The sequence below is a fragment of the Ictidomys tridecemlineatus genome, chromosome 10 (assembly GCF_052094955.1).
Source record: "Ictidomys tridecemlineatus isolate mIctTri1 chromosome 10, mIctTri1.hap1, whole genome shotgun sequence".
NCBI lineage: Eukaryota > Metazoa > Chordata > Mammalia > Rodentia > Sciuridae > Ictidomys > Ictidomys tridecemlineatus.
The window spans coordinates 2,338,972-2,365,431 of NC_135486.1; positions in this window are offsets into that span (position 1 = coordinate 2,338,972).

Sequence of the window (26,460 nt, forward strand, 5' to 3'; positions counted from 1 at the left end):
TTACTTTGACCACTCAGTTAGAGTGGTGTCTGCCGAACTTCCCACTGATGCTGGGAATCACCCCCGATGGGGATGCAGAGGGGCTGCAGACCACGTTGGAGCTGGGCGGCCCTGTGAGCCGAGCTGGGGACACGCACAGCCCAGCACCCCTGGATCTGGAGCGCTGCCCCAGAATGCACCAGGAGGGCTGCTGAGCCAAGCAGAGGCACTCGTGGCCACGAGGAGGTGACTTCTTCTAAAATCAAGTGATTAAGTGAACAAATGCAAGTTCCCATTACAACCACATTTTATCTCTAGTAGTTAAACCTAGCAGATGTTCTCCCCTGACTTTTCCCCTTTCTCATCATTTCCCCCTCCTCATCCCCCGACCCCACCACAAGGGTGTCGGTCCTAAGGCTCTGGCCGCCATTAATTGAGTGGAGTTGACCCCCGCCTTACTCAGGAGTCCTTTGTGGGAGACTCTGTGAGACCCCATGTGATGTGGGGTAGGAGGTTCTCCCATCTGATGGTTGAGTGGTCAATTGCTCACGCTCTCTGCATGAGCAGGGCTCTAACCCAGCATCTGGTAAGCGTCTGCAGGGAGCTACTATGAGACTCCCTATCTACCCCGATTCTCCTCCAAGTGCATTGACGTCTGCCTGCATGGCTACGGGTGGCCTGGGTCAGTCACAACCCAGAGTGGTCTCCAGCCCTCCTGATGCTGAGCCAACATGAGTGTCCCGGGCCTGCTCCACGAGGCTGCTGACTGTGGCGTGCACAGGGTCCTGTCGGGTGCTCCGAGCTCCTGAGCACAGGTGCTCCTCCGCTTCCCGGCTCCTGCCTTCAGCCTCTCAGCCTGCCCTCCCGCCGGTCTTCCAGGCAGCTGCCAGAGTCATCCACGAAAAACTTTCAATGGCTCCCTGTTGACCTCTTAAGATAGTTCAATCTTTTAAACAAGCGCTCAGGGCCTCAAGGCTGCCTGCCCTGCCAGTTTCCGGTCCTGTTTTCCATCACACGTGTTAGTGCTTGCTGCAGTCTGACCACCTGCTCGGTTCCCAAGCATGCGCTGTGCTCTCCTCCTCACCTATGCTGGGCCCAGCCTGCCCCTCACTTCCTCCACTAAACAAAACCTCCGCAGCCTTCAAGGCTCCACCCACCTGCAGCCTCCCCAGCAGAAGGAATAGCTTCCTCCTCTGCACCCCTGCTCCACGTCATCCAAGCACCTGGTGCCTGCACGCCTGTTTCCGAAACCCTCGAACCCTGCAGAGTCAGGGCCTGGGTCCACGGTGTTCATGGGGGCTCCCAGGCTTCACTCAAAATGATCTTCCCAAATCACCCTCACGACTGGGTTGCACTCTGGTACCAAGCTCCCACGGTCAGCTGCGGCCGGTTGAAGAGGTGGCAATGATCTTATTTTAGCTTTGTGTCTAAGAGGACAGTGCCAGGACTGGTACAGGGACAGACCAAGGTCAGCTCCCAGATGGGAGGGGAGTCGCCTCATCCCTGAGCAGGATCCTGGAGAGCCTCTGTCTTCTGCTGGCCACTACTGGACGAGGTGGGCACTAACTAGGGGCGTCACTTCTGGCTGTGTGACGTGAGCACCAGCGCCCAGCCCCGGCACCAGCCACCCGACCGGATCTTTGCAGAGAGCCTCTTCCTTCAAGACGATCTGCCCATTAGTTGTCCAAGCCCCCCGCCCCCAGTTATATCGCGACAGAGAGGGTTTATCAGTTTTCCCAAAACTCTGCAAAAGAGGGGGACCAGCTCAAAGCAGCTCTGAAGACACAAGGCTTTCAACGTTTGTAAACTGCCATCATCAGCTCCGAAGTCTCATCTGGTTCCTGGGAGTCACTGTGACGTCTGCTTCAAGGTGAGCAGGAGAGCTCTCGGGCACCCTGGTTCCTTTAGTCCTCCCACATGAGGATTCCGGTTCACTATTGGATTCTCACGGAGGCGATCTGATCCTAGTGTCCACGTTCTACTGCATGTGGGAGTTTAGTCAGCTTCATATACCAAATTCCATTTCAAATAAGTGCACCCTCAGGGGCCTAACAAGGGACACCCAGCCTCTCCCACTCTGGAAGCCTTAGCATTCACCTACTTCCCACTTTGTTTATTTCTGTCTTATTTCTCCCTCTCAAACCAGGAATCCAACATCCACCATGATTTTCCTGGTTGCGTTCTTGACTTTTCACAATGCCAAATGCAGAGTTTCTCCCCTCCCTCCCCTTCTTTCTTTCCTCCTATTATATATTTGAAAACACACATGGCGATAGAAAGGTGGAAAACAGGGTGTAGACATGGGTTGGGTTATCTGTTAGGAGGTTCTGGGAATTTGACCCGGGCCTCACCGTGTTAGACAAGGGCTGTGCCACTGAGCTGCACTCCAGCCCCTAAGCAGAGTTTTCATTTTGTTTCTCTTATGAGTAAAGTTCAGACTTTTTGTGATTAAGGGCCACTTGTAAACTTTTTTTTATTTGTAAACATCAACATTTTTTGCCCATTTTCTACTTCTTTTCTGGCCTTATTCCTTACTAATGTCTCATTATCTAGTTTCCCCTATTGAAAGCATGCTAGATGCACATGTTAAGTAAAAGCAAACAGGAAGGGGACTTCAGACTCCGAGGGGGGACACCTGGGTGGGTCTCACTCTCCGGGAGTCCAGCAGAGTGACGTGGAGTGATGTTTTAGAGGCATGAAGCACAAGATGAACAGAATGAACAGTCTCCAGCCCTGGAAAGCGGGAGGACACGGCTGGCCCAGCAGAGTGGGGTCATCGCCGGTGTCTCCAGAGGGGCGGCCCTGGCGCTGCAGGGGACAGGCTGTTGGGTGCTGGAGGGGCGGGAGTGGGAGGTGTGGTAAGAGTGAGCCGCCCCCCAGGCCCCCTCCCTGGCCACCTGTCTCCTCCCATCCCCCGGCCCAGGACGGGGGTCCCCAGGAGGGAGCAGTCAGGACCATGTCCGCCTCCTCAGAGGACCTGGGCCCTGCCTCTGTGCCCCCCTGTGCCCATGGTCCCAGGAGGGCGCAGGAGGATCCTTCTCTGGGAAAAGACCTCCACTGACGGATCCCTGGGCCCTTCAGTGGAAAGCCGGCCTCGCTGGTCACCCCCTTCTGAGGCTCCACAGTGGCCACCACGTCCACATGAGAAAGGTGACCGACCACACGATGGAAGAGCAGCCTCTACTCGGGAAAAACTTAGATATTTGAGGAAACTTTAAATATGAAAGGTGGAACAGGAAAACCACAGACAAACAGGAGAAAGAAACTTCTGGAGAAAACCAGTCCTTCTCCAGGAGCGGAAAACCTCAGTGTCCTCGTGGCCAGGGAAGAGATGCCGCGGCCACAGAGTGCTGCATGCCTCGGAAAAGGAGCGGAAAGCAGCGGCGCCCAGAAACCAGAGAGTCCCACCAGGAGGAGGACCTCGACAGATTCCAGAGAGAGTCAGATGAAGAGATGGATGGCAGCAGGGATTCAGTGGGTGCATACTGTATGTGCAGGCTGGCCGCCTGCTGCACCATCTCCTTTACCTCACGGAGCCCCCAGGCTTCATTTTAATCTCAGTTCACGGATGAGGAAGAGAGTGACTTAGATCATTCAAGTGACTGGCTCATCCCTCTGTCAATCACCTCCCTGTTTCTTTCCGCCCGGCCCAGTCCTGCCTTCATTCACCTCCAAACAGCTGTCTCCTTGAATCTCGAACAATTAAACACTTAGTTCACACACTATCATTCCAAAACAGCAACGTCCTCGCGGCCTGCTGCCTGTGGCCCTTGGTCTGACTGGACTTTAGGACCCGTGTTGTCCCCTCTCCCGGTGCTGCAGGCACCACACCGGGGCACCACGCGCTGGTCACAGGGTACGGAGTGATCTGTGTTTGTGTAGCTCATGGGGGTCACCCCTTCTCTAACTGAGCTGAGTCTCCTTAACACTCCCAGCAGGTGTTACTGTCCTTGTTCTACTGAAGAGGACACCGAGGCTCAGGGACACTCAGAAGGGTCCCACAGGAGTCGCAGGAGGACCTCCGCCTCCAAGATGAGGTCCTTCCTCCTTACACCACAGCCATCTCTCGTTCGCTCCCAGAAAGGATGTGGCCGAACCCTGTGTGTTCCAGGGAAATGTCTGAGTGGGTTCTTCTAGGGACGAGGACACAGAAGAGCTCAGTGTACCTTGCCTTTTCAGGAAGTGCCAGGTGTTTCCCTGACAGAGGGCAACGTTGTGCGTTCCCACCGGCCATGAATGAAGCTGGGGCCACCTCCCCGCAGCGCTCTCTGACACGTGTGGGACATGCCGGGGGACGAGGTGGGGAACTGACACCCAGGAGTGGCTTCAACTGCAGCTCTCCGGGGACGAGCAACTCAGCATGGTCCTCACCTGGCAGGTGGACGTCAGCTGGACGTGCAGTAGAAACATGGAGTCTCGGGTCTCAACCCAGACCCACAGAGTCGGGCCTGCTCCTGACGATCCCCTGGACCCTGCCCAGCGGCAGTCCTCTAGGCTTCTGGGACCCACACTCTCCCCCTGCAGATGACCAGCCAGGGACCTGCACTGGCCCTCGGATCCATGGACTCCAAGGCGCACCCACCGCGCTTCCATGAAGCACCTTCCTGGCCACGTGGGTGCAGCAGGACAGGAAGCCGGTTCTGTCTGACAAGATCATCCTGAGACTGGAGTCCGCCACTCACTGAGGAAGGCACAGCCTCCCGTCCTGGGCCCTGGCCGCCCTCCCTCTTTGCTCTGTTTGAAGGGGTGGGACAGCTGTGCCCGGGGCCCCTGGCAGATGGGCTCTGGGAAAGGACTGAAGTTCAGAGCCAGGCAGGCCTGGGCCTGGACGCAGCTCAGTCACTCAGCCGTTTTATGATCCTGGGCAGCAATTACGTAAGTTCTGGGGTCTTCTCTTCACTGTGCCACTGGGGCCGCTGGAACTGCCCTGCAGGGCCACTGCGAAGGTCAGACACGCTGGATGTCCTTGCCCGCAGCTCAGCAGGCACTCCCAGGAGGCCACCAGTTCTGCCCTGGCCGCCCCTCAGCCGTGTCTTTTGTGGGCTGTGTCAAACCAACTCTTAATTTTGAACTCAGGCCCCACCGTCTGTGCCCATGTCGTTTAAGCCTGCTCCTTCTGCAGCTGTGACTCTGAACACCTGTGCTCTGAAGACTCCAGTCTCTCTCTCTCTCTCTCTCTCTCTCTCTCTCTCTCTCTCTCTCTCTCGTATTTCCTTGCGAGTGGTAAAAAGATTCAAGGGAAGAATCAAACTAGTCTCCGTCCTTCGGGAGTTTTAATCTCCTTGGAAGACAAACCTTAGACACAGGTACAATTAGAGAAGAGTGAAAGTGCGTGAGCCTGCTCAAAGGTGCTGAGCAGGGCGCTCAGCCTGTCTCTGAGCCCCTCCTGCCTCACTGAACAACACGACTCATGCTCACCCGGGGCGGGGACGGGTCTCTCTGGGTTCGAGAGAGGAGTCAATATTCTCTCTTGGGCAGCCTTCCTGTGGCCCGTGCACCAGCCCGGTCCCCTCCGGTGTCCTCCCCGCACTCCTGCGAGCAGAGCTCACTGCGCTTGGTCTGATAGTGTCCCACACTGTCACCCGGCTTCCTGGCCGGGATATCTCGGATGAAGCTCCCTCGCAGCTGTCCCTGCCTGCAGCGTCTGACTTCCCCTCCTGCTCTCTCTACTCGGGTTCCAACTCCCCGTGGACGGGAGGCTGGGGTAGATCTCGTCACCGTGTCCCTAACAGGCAGGTGCCTGTGGCATGTCACTTCCCACCCCAGGCACTTGGTTTCCTCTCCCACGGCAGACGTGGTCCTGCGCATGCACATCCTGCCTGCGCCAGCCTGCAGCGTGCGGAGGAGCCAGCGGTCCCCTGGGAGGGGCTCAGCAGGGCTCAACCCAGCACAGACGATTCTGCCTTTCTCCCCTGGTGGTGGGTGGGTCTGGGGCAGACACCGGAGGAGTGGGGGCAGCGGTCAGGGAACGCAGGGCTGCCTAGCAGGGGTGAATGCAGTTTCCCAGGCAGAGAGTCTAAAAGGTGCCAGGAATCTGAAGTGGCTGCTCCCTGACACTGCGTCCTGGGGTGGCCGCTCGCTGCAGGGTCTGCCTTCCTCACAGTGGTCACGTCTAGTGTGGCTGGTGGGAACAGTGCACACCTGAGGTCCCTGGGGCATGTTGACGAGCAGACAGAATGCAGGGAAGGGGGAGACTAAGATCTTTCAGACCCACACTCTGCAGACAGTGGGACAGAGGCTCAGAGGCAACCGGCTGGGAAGGGCAGGTATTAGTCAGCGTCTTGGTGCTATGACCAGAAGCCCTGAAGAGAAGAGTGAGGAGGAAAAGTTGGTCGTGGCTCCTGGTTTCAGAGGTTCAGTCCCTGGTCCCTAGACCTGGCTCCACAGCTCTGCCGCGATGAGGCAGAACATCGTGGGGGAGGGTGAGAGGAGGAAGGCAGCTCAGAGCACAGCCGTCAGGAAGGGGAGAGCTCTGCTCACCAGAGACAAAACCCCAGGCAAGACTCCAGGACCCACCTCTTCCAGAGACAGCCTCCGCGCCCTCAGTTACCGCCCAGCTAATCCCTGTGGGGGTAATCCGCTGATGAGGCTATCGCTCTACCACGTCGCCTCTGGACCTTGCAGTGTCTCACACATGGGCTTTTGGGGGCCACCTCACGTCTAAACCATCACAGGGCATGAGCTGGCCAGCGGCCAACCTGGACGAGAACCCAGGCCTCTGTGGATCCACGGTCCTTTCACCATGAGGTTCCTCCTCCGCTGGGATTGCTAGGTTCCGGCTGTTGGCTGAGGCTACATGGGCTGCCGAATCTGAAAACCGTTCTCAAGGGCCAGAGTTGGGGTTTGCCTGGGAGGCACACATTTTGAGTCTGTGTAGATTGTTTTGTGGTAACAAGAAGGTGTCCAGAAAGTCTTGCTCACTGCTGCTGTATCTTGGATTCAGTAGGTGATCAAGAATAGCTTTTGGGCTGGGGTTGTGGCTCATCGGTAGAGCGCTCGCCTAGTGTGCGTGAGGCCCTTGGGTTCGATCCTCAACACCACATAAAAATAATAAATAAACAAAATAAAGGTATAAAAAGATATTGTGTCTACCTAAAAAACTTAAAAAATATTTTTCTTTTAAAAAGAATAGCTTTTTTTAAAAATGGACTTACCCAACACACACACAATGATAAAGCTCCTGCCGTGTTTCTCAATGACTGTCTCTTACTTGCGTGGAAGTGCCTGGTCACAGTGGGTAGATGGCAGGACGACAGACGTTCCTGGTGGCCAGCGTATTCATAGGCCTGGAGAAGGCCTTGCACACAAACACCCAGCGTGGACAGGCAGGAGCAAGGTAGGACTGGCTATCAGACAGCTTGGGTGTCTTACCAAATTGTAACTGAGTTTTAAAATGGAGAAGCCTTCTATGGAAGGTCCTCCAGCCCTCTGGTGAGTGGGCCTTTTACCCGGTTCCTCCACTGAGCTATCCATAGTGCCAAAGAAGATGCCCTTGCTCTCCATCCGTCCGTCGTGGGCACACTCCCTCTCCTGATGGGAGGCCTTGGTGACTGAGGAGCTTGGGTGCTTCCGCAGGAAGGGGATTTCGGTAAAGGAGCAGAGTGGCCTTGCAAAGGAGCGCTAGCTGCACATGGTACTTCACCTCTTGTTTTAAACGTGCATCAAATATATTTTGAGTCCTTCACAGTGATGGAGATTTCCTTGTAAAGTCCCCCGATGCTTTGGAGATGGGGCCAGTGGCCAAGGCCACACCACTGTGAAGTGGAGAACCCAGAATGCCGCCAGCCCTTCTGACGCCAGCCGTTTTTCCCCCCACACCACTCCGGGGAAGGTTGTCCAACAGTGGGGCATGGAGTCGCGGGACGGTTATTAGACCTGGATGGCGTGGTCCCTGCAGGCGCCCGGCAGCTCCTCAGAAAGGTGGGCTCAGGCCCAGGAGCTGGCCTGCATTCGGACTCAGTTAAACGCTGGGAGGCCGCTCCCCACAGCTGCAGTCTGCACGTGCTCGGCTGAGTCCCAGAGACAGCGAGGACGCACCTGGACTCGTGTCAGCTCTCTGCACGGCAGGCTCCTCTGCGGGCGCTGGCCCATTGCCCCAGTCCTTCCTCCCAGTGGTCCTGCAGGGAGATCCCGGCACTAGTCTCATGTCAGAGCCGAGGGAATAGCGGGGTGCAGTGGGGTGAGGCCTGCCCCCGGGAGCTCACCCAGGCTGTCAGAGCCCACATCAGCGGCTGGGCACGTGGGTGTGAAGTGGGCGGTCAGAGTGGCGGTGTGACTGCCCACTGGAGCCAGGACGCCTGGTTTCCATGGCGTCTCGGCTCAGCTTCTGCTGAGGTGGACGGGATGAGCCTTGTTCTGAGTGTCTTCACTTAGAAACTGAAGTAATGTGAACAGCAGCCGACCACAAGGAAAGGGTGGCAGGTGGGCGGGAGGGAGGACACTGAGGACTGAAAATGGACCCGTCTTTCTCAAGGGGCTGCACCGTGACTTGGCAAGACTGTGTCAGGCGGGACCCTGCAGCTCATCTTAGGTGACCTGCGCTCTGACTCCCGTCCCCAGTCTGTTCAGGCCCCCGGGTCCCATGCCAGGACCACAGGACGCACGGCCTCACAGCGACTCCACAGTCCTGGGCGTTCCAAATACGAGGCTGTGGATTGTCCCAGAAACTCCCTCTTCTCCCTGCCCAGTCCACCTTATGGCTAGCTCCAGGTCCAAAACCCTCCCAGGACTTGGCAGGAGGAGCCTCACTGCCACCCTGGGGACAGCCTGTGCTTCCTTGCTCTGGCCAGTGACACTCCAACTTTATTCACACCGGGGTGTCCTGCAGCCAGTGAGACCCCGCTAGGAGAGCCCACACAGATGCCCGTTTCTGAATGTGTTGACGTCATGTGCTAGTCCATCCTCCCTGCCAGCTGAGAGGAGGCCAGGTCTTCTTGATCTCTGTGAGCTCACTGTCTAGTACCGTTGGTAACCGGCGAGGTGCTCAATCAGCAGAGGGGTTAACAAAGCCCATGCTCCAGTCCCTCCCCGATCCAGCCCTGTGAGGGGCCAGGCTTCCTCAAACGAGGTCCCTAAGCTCTCCCAATGACAATGACCTGGGCAGACTGTCCCCAGGGCTTCCTGGCAGTTGCAGCTGGCCTTGTTGGAATTGCCAGTAGGATTCTGCTCCCCTGGCCACAGAGCAGCCCTGCAGCAGGGGCCACCGCAGAGCGGCTCCTTCATGGGAGTGGCGCAGGCGGGTATCAGCACCTCAGCCGTGCCCTGGTCATCACACCCACACTTAGCAGGTGACTTACTCAGAGGTTTGCTAATAGACTTGCCCCTGGCAGAAATCACAGCATGCGGGACTCGTGACTCCACAGGACATTCCAGACCCTCCCAGCCCAGCACGTTCCAGCTGTGGCTGCAATTGCTGGTGCCCTGTGACCCTCTTGGACTGCTAGGGAAGCTCGGGGCCACCGTGCTTAGATTTGATGATGAAATAAAAACCTTCCATAATAAACAAAAGAATTTACAACTAGAAAGCCTGAACTACAGAACATCCCCAGCAAAATATTCCATGAAGAGGAAATGAAAAACAACAATGAAAATCAGCAGAGGGAAGTAATACACTAAAGGAAAACCTAATCAGAGGAGAAACCAATTTAAGTTAAATTTGAAAAATAAACAAAAATGGCTGGGAATACAAATCATGCCTCAATAATAACCCTGAATGTTAATGGCCTCAAGTCACCAATCAAAAGACATAGAATGGCAGATTGGACTAAAAAAAAAAAAAAAACCCAACAATAGACTCATCTCCCAGGAAAAGACATCCACAGACTGAAGGTGAAAGGTTGGGAAAAATCATACCACTCACGTGGACTGTGGAAGCAAGCAGGGGTGTCCATCCTGATATCAACTAGACTTCCAGCCAAAGTTAATCAAAAGGGATAAAGAAGGACATTTCATACTGTTCAAGGGAACCATACACCAACAAGACATAGCAATAATAAATATATATGCCCCAAACAATGGAGCTTCTACGTCCATCAAAAAAACTCTTCTCAGATACAACAACACAATAATTCTGGGTGGCTTTAACACATCTCTTTCACCACTGGATAGATCTTCCAAACAAAAGCTGAGCAAAGAAAACATAGAACTCAATAATACAGTCAATAACTTAGATTTAACTAACATATATAAATTATTTCATCCTTCAACGAGCAAATACACTTTCTTTTCAGCAGCACATGGCTCACTCCTTCTCCAAAACACACCATATACTATGCCACAAAGCAACTTTTAGCAAATATAAAAAAGTAGAGATATTATGATGCATTCTATCAGATCATCATGGAATGAAATTAGAAATCAATAATAAAATAAAAATAAAAGCTACTCAAACACCTGGACTAAATAATATGCTACTGAATGAACAATTGACAAATGCTTGGCCATGCTAATGAAAAGAAGGAGAGAGAAAACTCAAATTACTAACATACATGATGAAAAAGATAATATCACAACAGACACTACAGAAATACGGAAGATAATTAGAAATCATTTTGAAAACTTGTACTACAATAAAATAGAAAATATTAAAGGCATCAATAAATTTGTAGAGTCGTGTGATTTGCCCAAATTGAATCAGGATGATATACACAATTTAACCAGATCAATTTCAAGTGACAAAATAGAAGATGCCATCAGAAGCCAACCAAGCAAGAAAAGCCCAGGACCAGATGGATACACAGCCAAGTTCTAAAGACCTTTAAAGAAGAACTAACACCTATACTCTTCAATTTATTTCAGGAAATAGAAAAAGATGGAACACTTCCAAACTCATTCTATGAGATTAATATCACCCTGATTACAAAACCAGGCAAAGACACATCAAAGAAAGAAAACTTCAGACCAATATCTCTAATAAACATAGATGCAAAAATTCTCAATAAAATTCTGGCAAATTCAGTACAAAAATATATCAAAAATATAGTGCACCACAATCGTGTGGGGTTCATCCCAGGAATGCAAGGTTAGTTCAACATACGGAAATCAATAAATGTAATCATCACATCAATAGACTTAAAGAAAAGAATCATATGATCATCTCGATAGATTCAGAAAAAGTATTCAACAAAATACAGCACCCTCTCATGTTCAAATATTATAAAATCTAGGGATAAGAGGAACATATCTCAACATCATAAAAGCTATCTATGCTAAGCCCCAGGCCAACAAAATTCTAAAAGGAGAAAAATTAGAAGCATTCCCTCTAAAAAACCAGAGCAAGACAGAGATGCCCTCTTTCACCTCTTCTATTTAACATAGTTCTTGAAACTCTAGCTAGAGCAATTAGACAGATGAAAGAAATTAAGGAATACACATAGGAAAAGAAGAACTCAAATTAGCACTATTTGGAGATGATAAGACTCTATACCAAGAAGACCCAAAAAATTTCACCAGAAAACTTCTAGAACTAGTAAATGAATTCAGCAAAGTAGCAGGATATAAAATCCACACCCATAAATCAAAGGCGTTTCTGTACATCAGTGACAAATCCTCTGAAAGGGAAACGAGGAAAACTACCCCATTTACAATAGCCTCAAAATACTTGTGAATCAACTCCATGAAAGAGGTGGAAGACCTCTACAGAGAAACTACAGAACACTAAAGAAAGAAATTAAAGAAGACCTTAGAAGATGGAAAGATCTCCCTTGTTCTTGGAATGGCAGGATTAATATTGCCAAAGTGGCCACACTACCAAAAGCACTATACAGAATTAATGCAATTCAATCAAAATCCCAATGACACTCCTCATAGAAATAGAAAAAGCAGTCATGAAATTCATCTGGAAAAACAAGAGACTCAGAAGAGCCAAAGCAATCCTTAGCAGGAAGAGTGAAGCAGGTGGCATCACTATACCAGACCTCAAACTATACCACAGAGTAATAGTAACAAAAACAGCATGGTACTGGCACCAAAATAGACTGTAGACCAATGGTACAGAATAGAGGACACCAAGACTAGCTAGCCCACATGATTATAGTTATCTCCTACTAAACAAAGGAGCCAAAATCATACATTGAAGAAAAGATAGCCTCTTCAACAAATGGTGCTGGGAAAACTGGAAATCCATATGCAACAAAATGAAATTAAACCCCTATATCTCACCATGCACAAAACTCAAAGCGGATCAAGGACCTATTAGAAGAAAAAAGAGGCCCAAATCTCCATCATGTGGGATTAGGCCCCAACTGCCTTAATAAGACTCCTATAGTGTAAACATTGATAGCAAGAATCAATAAATGGGATAGATTCAAAATGAAAAGCTTCTTCTCAGCAAAAGAAACAATCAATGAGGTGAATAGAGAGCCTACAGTTTGGGAACAAATTTTTACCACATGCACTTCAGATAGAGCACTGATCTCTAGGATATATAAAGAACTCAAAAATCTTAACTACAAAAGAACAAATAACCCAATCAATAAACGGGCCCAGAAACTGAACAGACACTTCTCAGATGATATACAATCAATCAACAAATACATGAAAAAGTGTTCAACATCTCTAGCAATCAGAGAAATGAAAATCAAAACTTCTCCAAGATTTCATCTCACTCCAATCAGAATGGCAGCCAACAAGAATATAACAATAAGTATTGGCGAGGATGTGGGGGAAAAGGCACACTCATACACTGCTGGTGGGACTGTAAATTGGTGCATCCAATCTGGAAATCAGTGTGGAGATTCCTTGGAAAACTGGGAATGGAACCACCATTTGATCCAGATATCCTACTCCTCAGTTTATACCCAAAGGACTTAAAATCAGCATACTACAGGACACAGCCACATCAATGTTTATAGCAGCACAATTCACAATAGTTAAACTGTGCAGCCAACCTAGATGCCCTTCAGTGGATGAATAGATAAAAAAATGTGGTATATACACACAATGGAATATTACTAAGCAGTAAAAGAGAATAAAATCATGGCATTTGCAGGTAAATAGATGGCATTGGAGAAGATAATGCTAAGTGAAGTTAGCCAATTCCAAAAAACAAATTCGGAATGTTTTCTCTGATTTAAGGATGCTGACACAGAATGTGGTGGGGATGGGCATGGGAGGATTAGATGAACTCTAGTTAGGGCAAAGGGGAAAGGGGGAGGGAGGGAAAGAGAGAGGGTATGAGGGTAGGAAAGATGGTGGAATGAGATGGACATCATTACCCTAAGTCCATGTATGAAGACATGAATGGTGTGACTCTACTTTGTGTACAACCAGAGTCATGAAAAATTGTGCTCTGTATGAGTGATATGAATTATAATGCATTCCGCTAACATATATAACAAATTAAAATTTTAAAAATGAAGAAAAAAACTTGTCATGAATACAATGTAACCTTTAAAACCATAATATAAAATCATCCAGTTTTCCTTTACATATGACTGGATTCATTAACACAGAGTACTCATTTGGTGTGTGGGGGGGGTACCAGGGATTGAACTCAGGGCACTTGCCCACTGAGCCACATCCCCAGTTCTATTTTGTATTTTATTTAGGGACAGGGTCTCACTGAGTTGCTTAGCACCTTGCTTTTGCTGAGGCTGGCTTTGAACTCAGGATCCTCCTGTCTCAGCCTCCCCAGCCTCTGGGATTACAGGCGTGGGCCACGGCACCCAGCCATGGAATGCTCATTCAGGACAGCATTAATCACCAGCTCCTGGGGAAGTCTTCCTCTAGGAAGCGGAAAACCTCATTCTCAGGGTGTTTGACGGCACTTCTCTGTCTTGCCTTCCTGAGGGTGGACGTTTCTTGCTTCCTCACCCCTTCCTCGGGGATTTTGGTCACGCTCTCAGCTAGGTGACGTCTGGAGCAGCACTTCAGTGTGTATGGTCCCTGGAGTCCCAGCAGCCGGGGCCGGGCCTGGGGGGCCTGGCGCCTGGAGCCCGTCTTCGGATTGTACTCTGCCCGTCTGTGGTCTGAAGTCCGCCCGCACACAGCAGTTGTGAGTGGGGTCCAGGGTGTTTTCCACACGGGCTTCCGTGTGCAGGGACCTGCCCCCAGCAGCCTTGCTCTGTGGTGAGAACATCAGATCCTCTGCGATGTTTTGAACCTGCAGGGCGTGGTCAGCTCCACCCAGCGCTGGAGCGCAGAGCTCACCCTCCTACTCGCCTCTGCTCCCGACTGTCCTGGTCCTGTGTGCCCTGGGCCTCCTCCTGTGCCTGGCTTACCTCACTTAGCCCAGGTCTTGCAGTGGTCCTGTGGTCCAAGTCCCAGGGTTTCTGCCTTTTATGCTGAATTGCATTCCTTGTCAGGCGCTCATCCCCGACAGGGTCAGTTCCCAGAAGAGCGCTCTGGCCTCGCACTGGAGGGCACCGTGTCCTGCTCCATGTCTGGAGGACAGGGCAAGGCCCACGTGTCCTGGAGGGGTGCAAAGGGCCCAGGCTGACCCCATTAATACAATATTTACAAGTTCACACTCACAGTGATGCAATCTTTACAAATTACGTCACTTCTTTCCAGCAGGAACGGTGGAGGACAAAAACAACAACTTTGGTGACTGAAGCGCACGGAGCCACATCTTCACCATGTGGAACGCGGTGTACATGCCTGTTCAGAAGGCAACTTTGGCATCTTCGCAGTCAGCCGGCGACACTGCACTAACCGCGGTCTGAGCGTGTGGGCTGGCTGGATTGGGGGTAAACTCCAGCTCACCTGTATCTAGTGGCCCTGCTGACACAGCTGTTGGGCTGCTGGGACAGACGGTGATAATAGGAGTCTCAAAAAGTAAACTGAGACTCTGCACTCTGTGTGCAGGGCCCTTGGGTTGGCGGGCACGTGGGGCACAGGGTGCAGGTCACGCTCAAGGTGCCTTGGAGGGTGAGCCGGGGCGTGGGTGGGAGGGGGGCTCCGCAGCCCTGAGGGGCCACCGTGTGTCAAGCAGGCCACGTGCTGAGCATTTCACATGAGGAGATGGCTCCCTCGTCCCGGTGACCTGGGGAGATGTCCTTCTCTGGGGGGAGGAATCTGAGGCGCGGATGGGATTAACCTGCACTGGGAAGGGTGGAGCTGCAGCCTGCCCAGCTCTGGGACCCCAGGCCTGTGCTCTGGGCAGGTCGGGAGGCGTGGGGCCCACCTGAAGGAAACACGGAGGCAGAAGGTGCGGAAGGTCCCTGAACTCCTTGTTGTGTTCTTGGGGCCCTGCCCCGCACCTGGCTCCCAGCCTAGGCCTGTCCCTCCCGCCGCCTTCCAGGGACAGCACAGACCTGGGTTCCCGTGTTCTGCTGATGTTGACCTCTGACCTTGGGGGCATCGATGATCACCTCAAGCCTCCGTCTCCTCAAGTATGAAATAGGAAAGAGCCATTCCGTGGTGGTGTCAGGTCAACGGACATCCCCAAGAAGGGTGCCACAGGACCGGAGCTCGCAGGGCGGCTCCTCCGCCCCAGGCATCCCGGGAGCAGCTTTCCCTGAATGTGGTGCCGTCTCCCACCTGCAGTGGGAGCTCCTCCAACCAACACCCATCTCCCCGCTCCACGGCCCAGCGCAGCACCGCGGCTGTGGAAGGTCAGGGACTCCTGTCCCCCCGCGGAGCCTGGACGGGGAGGGTGGCTGCTGGGTTACGGGGTGGGGAAGAGAGAGGAATGGAAATAAACACAGGTGCCGGGTGGGCCCTGGAGCCCCTCTTCCCAGAAAGAATGGCCCAGAGGATGGACCTCCACCAGAGGGGCGCCCAGGGGTCCCGCGTCCCAAGCCTGGCTGCGCCTGCACTCACTGCCCCCTCCGTCACTCCAGGTCCCCCAGCACAGGCAGCTGCTGGCTGGGGACTCTAAATGGGCTGCGTTTAAAAGTTTCTGCACACTTCACTCCCTGCCTGGAAACAGGGCTGTTTAATCAGAAGGGTCACAGGTGGAGACGGTTACCCTAAGACCTGAGTTCCGACACCCACTCACAGGCCACAGCAGGCCTCAGGCTAGATGGCCCAACAGACCACCCTGGTTTTCATCCCAACCGCAGGGAGTGCTACTGTCACTGCTGCTGAGGAAGCTTCTGCCCAAAGGCAGCAGGAAGTGAAGGGGTCGCCTCTAAACTGACCCCACTCTAAGGGACTTGGCGTTACCATCTGCCGTGACCTCAGCTGTGTAAAATGGGTCACCTTGCTGGCCCTCGGTGTTTCCTCTATAAATTGGAGGTGATCATACCCTTCCCCTTTATCCCACAGAATATAGCTAGGGGTTAAATAGAGAGAGTGCACCAGTGAGGTTCTGTTGTTGTCGTTGCTACAACAAAATACTGGAGCCTGGGCCTCATGTGAAGAGAAAGGCTGACGTGACTCACAGTTCTGGAGATTCCAGGGCGCAGTGCCTGCGTCGTCCTGGCTTTGCCGAGGCTCTCATGGCAGATGGCATCTCACTGGAGGGAGTGTGGCAGGAGAGGGATCACGTGGCCAGAGGCCAGGGAGGGGCCAGCTTGGTCTTTTCATAACAGTTCTCCAGGGAACGTCAAGGATCCCACAGGACTACATAAATCCTTTCTAAGGACAGCACCTGACGGTCCCCACCTCACCTCTGGGCCTCACCTCCTACAGGTCCTGACTTCTCATCCACCTGGTGGCCCCAGCTCCCAGCACAAGAGTCCTTGGAGGAAATGCACGGACCATACCCTATCAGAGCAGAGCCCACGTGGTCTCAGGCTTTCCCGTGGGCTGCCCTGTGCTGCCGAGCGCAGCCCACTGTGCTCAACCTGGCTCTTAGTCCCTCACACCTGTGAGCCCGGTGGTGTGTGTGGCCGATCCCCGTGCCCTGTGCTCTCTGACCCCGTGTGTGGCATGTGCTGTTGCTCCTGGGACTCTTCCCTGCTCACCCATTTTCTAGTCTCATAACTGGCATAGGGACAACACTCGTCTCTGACAGAAAGGCCACCCGAGTCCCAACATCATTCAGGGAGAAACCCACCCCAGGCTGAGGTTCGCCAAGTGTCAATTTCCAGCTGCTTTTACCGATGCACAGGTAGGAAGAGGGAGCACCCCAGGGAGACTTTGACCTTCCCAGCGACAGGAGCAGGACCAGCCGGCTGCCTGTCAAAAGCACACTGGTGACTGGTGACTGCAGACACGCAACCCTCACCCAGGTGGATCCAGGTCCCTGGCCCCACCTGGCCTTCCTGGGGCCCAAGTTGGCACTAGCCAAAGCCGAGAAGAACCAGGTCTGGTGGGAGGCCCTGAGGGTGCTGTGTGACACTGTGTGTCCAGATGGCAGATGGCATTTATAGCAAGCAAGTACTGGGGTCAGATAATGCAGCAAGAAAGCATCCTACTGAGGACCTGGCACGGGTCCCATCTGCCAGGTGATGCTATTGGGAGCCAAAGGGACACGGCTCTCAGCCTCCCTGGCCCATAGGAGGCTTCTCCCAAGCAAACCAGTGTGACTGGGAGTCCCGGGCCCTTGGGCCTTGGCGTCACATCAGTAGCGCTGGCCTTGGTCGCACCCTGTGCTGTCCACCTCGTGCTGGCTCCACCAGCACACACCCACCTCAGGGGCAGCGGAGGGGACCACCAAGCACAAGAACATGGTTTTTGTTGTGGTCCCCCCACTCAGAACCAGGAAGGCATCAGAAATCCTGGGAAAACTGGGCAGAAAGCAGGAGGTGGGGAGGGAGTGGAAGGGATGGAGGGGCTCTCCCCATCGCGCGTTACAGAGCAGGGTCAAAAGCTGGGACTTGTGCTCCTCCGGGTTCTGAGGTGCTGGCCCGGCGGCCTTGAGCAAGCGGCTAATTCCCAGGGAGTCAGCTTCCTCCTGGGCTGCCCCTGTGCATAGGGCGGGGGCGGGGGCGAGGGCGAGGGCGAGGGCGAGGGCGGGGGCGGGGGCGAGGGCGAGGGCGGGGGCGGGGGCGAGGGCGGGGGCGAGGGTGAGGGTGGGGGGGGCGAGGGCGAGGGTGGGGGCGAGGGCGAGGGCGGGGGCGAGGGCGAGGGCGGGGGCGGGTGGAGCACCCTGAGCTGCAGGCTATTGTGCCTGCGGGAGGCAGTAAGGTGGTGTGGGTGCTGCTGAAATGGGCCCAAGCCACAGACACCGCCGTCCTGTCTCCTGTTCACGTGTGAGCGCTTAGGTCACTGGCAGGGGTGGCACCTGACTGTTTGGGGACAGTGTTTGTTGTAGGTAAAGAGCTTGGCTGACCTGGAAGACAGGATCCCCAGTGAGTCCTCCGCCCTCCTGAGGACACTGTGGGTTGTGAGGCCAGAGGCCCCAGTTCCCTGGATTTGTGACCAAGTTCCTTAGGGCCTTCATTTCTCAATGATCAGGTGTGAAATTCAGCCCTGTGAGGTCTTAGCAGCTCCTAAGACATAACTCAAAATAAAAAGACTCACAGATAAATCACTTGGACTCACAGGGCTTGGATGTAGATGCTGAGCACCTGAAATGCTGGTTTGGCTATTTCCTATTCTGCAGTCTTAGAGGCACAATCTCCTTGTGCCTCAGCTTGCCTGTAAAAATGGGAGTACAACAGAACATCACGGCACAGTGGGAATCGAGGGCAGCCACCAGTGTGAGAACCGCTGACAGGGGAACACCGTGCAGATGTCCGCTGCTCTTGCTGTCACTGTTGTGATCGACGTTGATACACGGAGCAACCTTACCCGCTTTGTTGTGGCAGGAGATCTAGAAGCAGCCAGAGAGATGCACCAGAGCACGGGCCAGGCTTCCACTCTGCCCCATGGAGATGGCCACCCACAGAGTGTTGCCTGAGCCCACCACTTTGATTTCCATCCTGCGGTTAAGCACGAGGACTGACAGGTTCTCCGAGTTCAGAAGCTCGCTCTTCATGAACTCTACTCTTCTCCTGACCCTGAGTCTGATCCTGGTTGATTTGTCCATTGATGAGATACAGCCCCTGGTTCGTGGAAATCTATCTATTCATTCATTTATTCAGCAAAGGCTGAAGGAGTTTCTGCTGTGTGCTGGGCAGTGTGGACCCCACAGACCTGAATCTGACTGGGAAAGTCCATTCAGGGAACTCACGGTCAACTGGAAAGACAGCTAATGCCAGTCACTAGGCACATGCAGAGTGCCACCACAGGAGAGCACCGGGCGTGAGAGAGATGACCGCTATTCAGCTAAAGGACTTCAGGAAAGTTTTACTGACAGGATGGCAGGGCTCAGGGCAGGAGGGGAGCAAGAAGAGCAGCGGCATTCAGGGAAATGCAGGGCGTGGGACAGGAGGGGAGGCTGGCCACTGCTGGACAGGTGCACACGCAGGTCTCTCCTTTTCTGCGTCTGAGCGGCTCCTGAGACTGACGCTCTGGCACACGCCATCCTGGCGCCTCTGGCTCATGCCAAGCCTCACACTGACCTGAGGGTGAAAGCCAGAGCAAGACTCTGGGATGAACAAGACCATCCGGAATCTTGATTTGGGCACAAAGTTCAACCTTGCAGCTAATTTACTCAAGAATTGCCTTCTGCCCCATTAAGGTCACCATCCGGTGGCCCTGCCGGCTTGTGCTCATCTGGCCATCAGCTGCTCTGCACCTGGATTCCATATTCTACCCTGGGGCCACACCTCGTAAGAATTCTTAACCTCTCTCCCGCTCTCTGTGGGAGCTAGCGGAGCTGCAGAGTCTGCCGTAAAGGTCCGCTGTCCCCCAGAGAAGGGGCGACTTCAGTCTCCTGACCATAGCTTCCGAGTAGCCTGAGGCGCTCTTCTCCTGGGAGGTCTTGTCTTTCTTTTCTTGAAAGTAGCACCTGCTCCGGGAGTTTGCATGAGTGACAGCCCCGAGACTCACTGGGGGACAGCTGTCTTCCCACTTCCCAGAATCGTGTGGGGATCAAACACCTGGTGGAATGGAAAGCCCTCTACAGACAATGACAAGACGCGCTAAAGGGAAAGGAACAGCAGGGGCCACGGAGCAGAGGACCCCCAGGGGCTCACCCCAGGGCTTAGATGAGAACAGGGTCACTACTTAGAGAGCCAGGGACAGGCTGAAGTCAAACAAGACGCCTGGACACACTCATGCGGGCGGCAGCTGCCGCCCCAAGGCCCCGGGGCAAAGAGGGCACTCCTGGAACTCGGTGAGACTCCAGGAGCTGGCGGCTGCCCTGAGGGTCAGGGTGCTGGAGCGCCGTGGGTGGGAGGACACTTCTCCCTGACTCCTACCCCTGGTCTGCTACCCACTGTTGGTCAAGTTCAGTAGAAGCCCGAGGGAAGGCAGCTTCGGCCAGCGTCCGTGAGTCAGCCTCTGAGTCACAGAGGAGGGCAGAGACTGGAGAATGTGCCCGGGAGGCGGGCAGTTGGCAGAGCCAAGGGCAGAGACGCCCCTCTGAGCCAAGCGCTGGACTTGAGCAGGTGGACAGCGGGAGTGGAAAGACTGGGAGAGTGGCCTGGGCCTCCTTCAACCTGGCCTTCGCGTTGAGACTTCTTCCCCGTGGTGGCCCGGAGCCCACTGTGGGTTCAAGCCAGAGCTGAGATAACTGAGTTTGTCCCGAGCCGTGCTGGAAGCTGGGAGATGGAAACAGGAGCGACTTTCCCACTTTGTTTTTCTTTGTCTTGGAGCCCTCCTTTCCCTTTTTCAGAAGAGAGCTCGGTTGTGGGGTGACTGTTAGCTCTCCCGGGAGACCTTGTCGTGCCTGGCCAGTCAATCAGCAGGCCTCCCTCTCATCAATGTCAGCATCCTAGGTGGTGGGATAAGCAGGCTCATTAAAAACCAGCTGTTACAGGGGCAAACGCCTCGGACGGAGTGAGAAGCCGCATCCTCCTGGTGCACAGGGAAACGGCACTAGCCTCGAGAGCCATCTGTGTTTGAGAGGAAGCCTAGAGGGCAGCCCCTGGACCCTGCAGAGTTCCCCCGTGGCCACCTGTGTGTGCAACACCACGGGGAAGTGCCGGGCCGTGGCTCGGAGGTGAAGGGCTTGGACTGCGCTTACAAGAGTGCTCTCTCTCACTTAGGGGGACGTCCCTTCCATCAGCAGGTATCACTGGGCGACAGTGACATGCACCGTGCTGGGGACTGGGCCTACAAAGTGAGCAAGGGAAGTCCTGATGCAGGGGGCTCGCATTCTGTGGGTGAGGCCCACCTGGGTGCACAGAGCCAGGTCTAGAGTGAGGTGCCCTGATAGAGGGACACCAGAGCCGCCTGGGCATGTGGGCAGGAGCAGTTCACCGCCAGGGCTGGGTGGAAGGCGGGACAGCTCTCAGGGCCTGGGGCTTACTGATTTCAAGAAGGGTAAATGCGGCATCACACACGCGGCCCTGTGAGCTTCGACAGCCTGGTCTTCCCTTCCACTGGACACTGGCCGTGCTGGTGGCAGAACGTTTTAGCAGAGTCCATATGAAGTGGAGCGCCTGGGGGCGCATGACCCTCACCCTGGCCTGGAGACACTGAGGGGGCACCTGCCCACACAGCACTGTCACCACTGTCACATGTACCACGTGCACACACACACTTGCACATGTAGCCCAGGCACACATTCACACATCCGTACACACCTACACACACTCACACTCACGCAACACACAGAATGCACACTCACACTATATGCACACCCATACACACTCACTGTTGAACACACTCACAGTTACACTCACAGTGAAACACATATATACACACTCCCACACTTACATACACACACATGCAAAACATTCACATAGACATTGAAGCACGCTCAGTGCAACACACTCATCAAACTTGTTCACACTATGTGCACATGCACACACTCATTCCATCACACACAGACGCACATGCTCATAGACACCCATACAACATACATACACATATATGCGCTCACACCCTTGCATGCTCACAAGCAGCCTTATATAAACACAAACAAGCAAACATTCACATGCACACACTCACACACGCACACACTTGCATGCACTAACACACCACTCGGGTGGCCTCTCCCATCACACAGGTCCTCTTCTCCCCTCTTTCCTCCTGCCCCTGCCTATCTGCTCCCGCCAGCCTCCTGGGTGTTCCCTGCAATCCGCTGATGAAATTCCTGTTTCTTTGTAATTGTATTTTAGCATGGTTCATGCTCGGATACCAACCTTAAATCAAACTCTTTGCAGAAAGACTGTCACAGGTGACAAGCCCCTTTCTGCGTGGTCTCATTACTGAAACATTTATTCAGGGCTTTCTGAATGATGTGAGCAGCGGCTTTGAGAGCTGCGGTGGCTTGATACCCTACCCGACCAGTCTCCATTCCCCCCAGTCTCCTCCCTTTGGTTTCTCCCTTGTTTGGGAACCCAGCTGTGGGGAGGTGGCGCGGTCTCTCCTGGGCCCTGAGCCTGGAGAGGGCCCCCTGGAGCCCTGAGAACTGGGGTGCAGACCCCAGGAGTCTGCAGCCTGGGCCTACGTAGGTGGCCCACATCCGGCCAGCGGGTTTCTCCATGACGGTACTTGCTCCCTCCAAAGGGGACTAAGTACGGAATGAAGAGAAGCCCCTGGAAAGAGAGGGCAGGATGGGAGCTCAAAGCCTCCTGGTGGCCCGGCAGGGACCTATGTCCAGGATGCCTTGAGCTTTTATTGAGCAGTGGGGATCTCTACTGAGCTCATCCGGACCCTGGACTCGAAGACCCCAACGAAGAAGTGGAATAGGTTATGGACGACTCGAGAAATACGATTCTCCCAGAGACTTGGCCACGGTTTTCTGCAAGGGGTTTGCACATCACTGGAGAGAGGGGCAGACGGAGACACTGCCTGCTGAGAATCAGCAACTGGGGCTCAACGAAGACAGCCTGGAGTAAAGCACCGTGCATCCTAAAAAGAATAGAAAACGGAAGAGCTCTGGGGTTTGGTAAGAGGAAGGCCTCCCTGCTCCACGTTCCCTGTGATTGAACACTTGGCCTCCGTGATACTCCACATCTCCTGCTTTCTGACCACCGTCTGCAGCCCAGCTTGGTGACGGTCCCCTGCCTCCCTTCAGGGGCACCTTGGGCAAACCCCTGGGTTTCCCACTCACTTTAGTTACTAAAAGGTCCAAGCCAGTCCAATCTAAGATGTCCATTTCACCTCCTTCCTTCTTCGAGCTCAGTATTGACCCATGTCCCCAGTAACCCAGGGGAGAAAGGGCCTCCTCCTATCTATCCTCCCTCTCCCAGCCTCAGCCTTATTGGCAATGAGAACTAAAAGGAGCAAGAGAGAGGACAAGGTCCTCCTAGGGACCTGGTCTCAGGGTGGTAGTTTTAAGGGCTGATCAAGCCACGAGAAATATCCAGAATTCAATTGAATGTCACTTAATTAAGTCACTTGATGAGCTTTTTACAGAGGCCAGACTTTTGTGGCCTGAGAAACGGGGAGAACTAGGCCAGAGTGTCCAACAAACACAGAGCCAATCCAATGAAGAAGCAGTGGAGGATTTAGACACCCAGGAGTGGCCAGGACCCTACCGTGGCATGGTGGGCTGTGTCCTGCTCCTGGGTCTGGTCACCATTCAATCTGGCCTTGAAGATGGAGGCTGTTTTCTCCAAGCTGTTGGGTGACCCGATTGTTTCCTTGGTGACGAGGTAGTTTTCCCAGGGAGATTGAGAATTAGTATACAACTATTTAAGAGCATTTGACACACATTGCATTTCAGATAAGAAATCTGTACAAATGGGTATTTCAAATATTTGTGTGAAGAGAACCCGGCCTTCCAGAGGATCTGCTCAGCCTTGTGATTCTAGTTCAAAGTGATTGAGTTATTGATTTGGACTTGTGTCTTTCAGTAGAAGTTTTGGTTTATATATTTGCATTATAGTATTTAAGAAGTCTTAAGTTTTGCCTTATTTATGTTTAATATATTAGATTTATGATTGTTTAAGCACGTAAGGGGGCTGTTTGCTAAATCAGACAACTGGGAAACTGAAAAGGAAATTAAAATATTTATTAATTGAATGTATAAGTGCAACTTAAAATATTTGAAGGAATTGAACATGTTTGTAAATGAGACTAAGAGGTGATCAGAGATTCCCCAAAAGGCAACTCTTAATGACAGAATCACTATAAATAGAACAATGCAATCTGTAGGCTGAACTTAAATGTGGCAGAGAGAACCAGATTTTTGAAATAAATGGAACATTAATTTCAAAATCACAGGAAACTTTAAGTACTCTTTTCTGTGCATCCCTCTGCCCTTGGAAGCTACCTGTCAGGTCCTCTATGGCTGCTTGTCTGGCTCACCCTGCCGGGCCCCAAAGCCCCCTGAGTGCAGCCTCTGGATACCACCTTTGGGCACCTGACGTGGGTGTGTGGACAGCTGCCCAATTTTTATCCCTTCAATGTAGAATAGCTGCCTTGGACCTGACTCTTCTAGACACACGAGCTACTCTTGGCTCCTGCAGCTGGCCTGCTGGCTGGTGGACGGCGGTGCCTCCCGCCTGCTCCTTCTGCAGAGCCCTGCAGCCCACAGGAAGCTCCCCGCCCCACCATGGGGCTGTGCGGCCTGCCCCTCCCACCTTGGCCCTCACACCATGGCCCTCTCTCTGCCTGGGTAGCTCAGGGGAAAGGGCAGGTCTGCAACGAGGTCCCTTGGCGAGTCCCTGGAACAGGTCTCCCTGTCCTGCAGGCACACGCTTGTTGAGAGCCACAGCCAAAGGGGCCCCAGCAAACTTCCAGCTGCCGGCTGATGATCCAGCTGCCAGCAAACTTCCAGCTGCCGGCTGATGATTGGCTCACAGTGGCCCCAGCAACATCTAGCTGATTGGCTCCTCTGCGGTGATGTTCATTGGGCTGTTTCCCTGCCCTTCAGACTGCCAGCTGATGATTGGCTCACAGCGGCCCCAGCAACATCTAGCTGATTGGCTCCTCCAGGGAGCTGCTCATTGGGGGACGTCCTTGGCTCTGCCCATGCAACCCAGCCAATCGGCCTCAAGAGCAGGAGGATTGTGGGAGGTGGAGAGGCTGGTGTGGGGGAGAGAGGCTTGTGGAAGCCGGTGGTGGCAGTTGGGCTCTGAGGGTTTTTCCCTGGAGCTGTTTTGTTTGGCGTTTGTAGTTCTAAAAATAAAGTTAGTTTCTTTTTGACAAGTGGCTCCTGATTTGTGCCAAGCCAGACTTCGGCACACGCTCTTTCAACAAAGGGCCTCCTTGGCACCCTCGGTCTGGAAGAAGGGAAAACGGCACAGGCTGTTGATGCACGCCGGCAGAAAGCCCCCCAATCTCCTTCTAGTCCTCTGGGCTTTTAGATGGCTGAAGGGAGTGGGCAGCTCTAAGTCGTGGGTCTACGTTGCACACAGGCGGGGCTCCCCTACTCAGCCTGCAGGAGGAGTCTGGCCATAGCTGCGGCCATCTTTGCCCAGCACCTGTTCCCCTACGGTCTTGGGACCTGGTTGCCAGTTCCTCAAGCTTCTTGAAAGAGCCCGGTCCAGAAGGGCCACTGAGTTCCTGTTGTCTGCTCTTGGCAGACCGGCATCATGGGCAGGAGATGACCTGGAGGGGCCCATCTTGACCTGACGGAGGACTGCTGATGTCCTTCCTGGACACTGGGGGTGTTTTCAGCCAGCAGGACCTCAGATCACCCGCCACCGGGCGAGGTCACAGGCTTGGATGGGTGCACCTGGTGCCTGGACCGGGGTGTGTGGGTTTGCCAGCAGGACGTCCTCCCCGAGCACTCCCGAGGTCGCCCAGCCATGCAGAGGCCCAGGTGGACCTCTGTCCTTGGCTCTGCTGGGCCAGTGCTCAGCTGGTCTCAGCCACGGCGGGAAGCCCGTGAGCAGAGTGACTAGGGGCTCGGTGTCTGGCACTGGCCCCTGCCCGTGTCACCTGAGGTGCTCTGCTTGCTCACCTTCGGGGCTCCCCAGCACCACAGGAGGCGCTGTCCCACCCCCTTTGTAGATGGGGACACGGAGGCAGACATGGCCAAAGTCTCACAGCACGCAGACTTTGAGATTCCCCCTCGCCTGCCCTCCGGTGGCCTCAGGGAGAGGGGTGTCTGCAGAGAATGGGCTTGGCCTACTCGTCTGGGGACATCCTACACGCGTGAGCTGGGCCTCACGGAGAAGAACAAGATAGTACTTACACTCAGGCTTTTGGAGCCATATGCTCCTATGACAGAAAGAGCCCCTGCGGGGGACGCGCTGGAAACGCGATTCAATCCACCAGGATCCATCGGCCCTCGACTCTTGCAGAAAGGGAACCTTAGGTACGAGTTCTCTCCGTCTTCCCAGAAGGAGGAGCCCAGGGTGAGGTCCCGCCAGCAGCCCTGGGATGGGACAAGGAGCCCAGTTTCGAGACCACCCAGGTTAAACTCACGGTGGCCGGAGCAACAGGGAAGGTGCCACCAAGGGGTAGGACCAGAGGGGGCTTTCGCATGCGCTGCTTCCTGTTACAGAGGAACTCCAGGCAGTGTGCCGTCCTGTTCTATGGAAACCCGGTTCCTTCTGAAATCTTCCCCGGGGAGGGTCCAGAGCTCTGAGACGTTGGTGGCTTCAAGAGCCACGCCAGGGCCCAGGGCCCACAGTCCTCTCGCTCGGTCCTTTCACCTTGGATTGGAACAGGATTTAAAGAAACATGGGCCACAGCATGTGG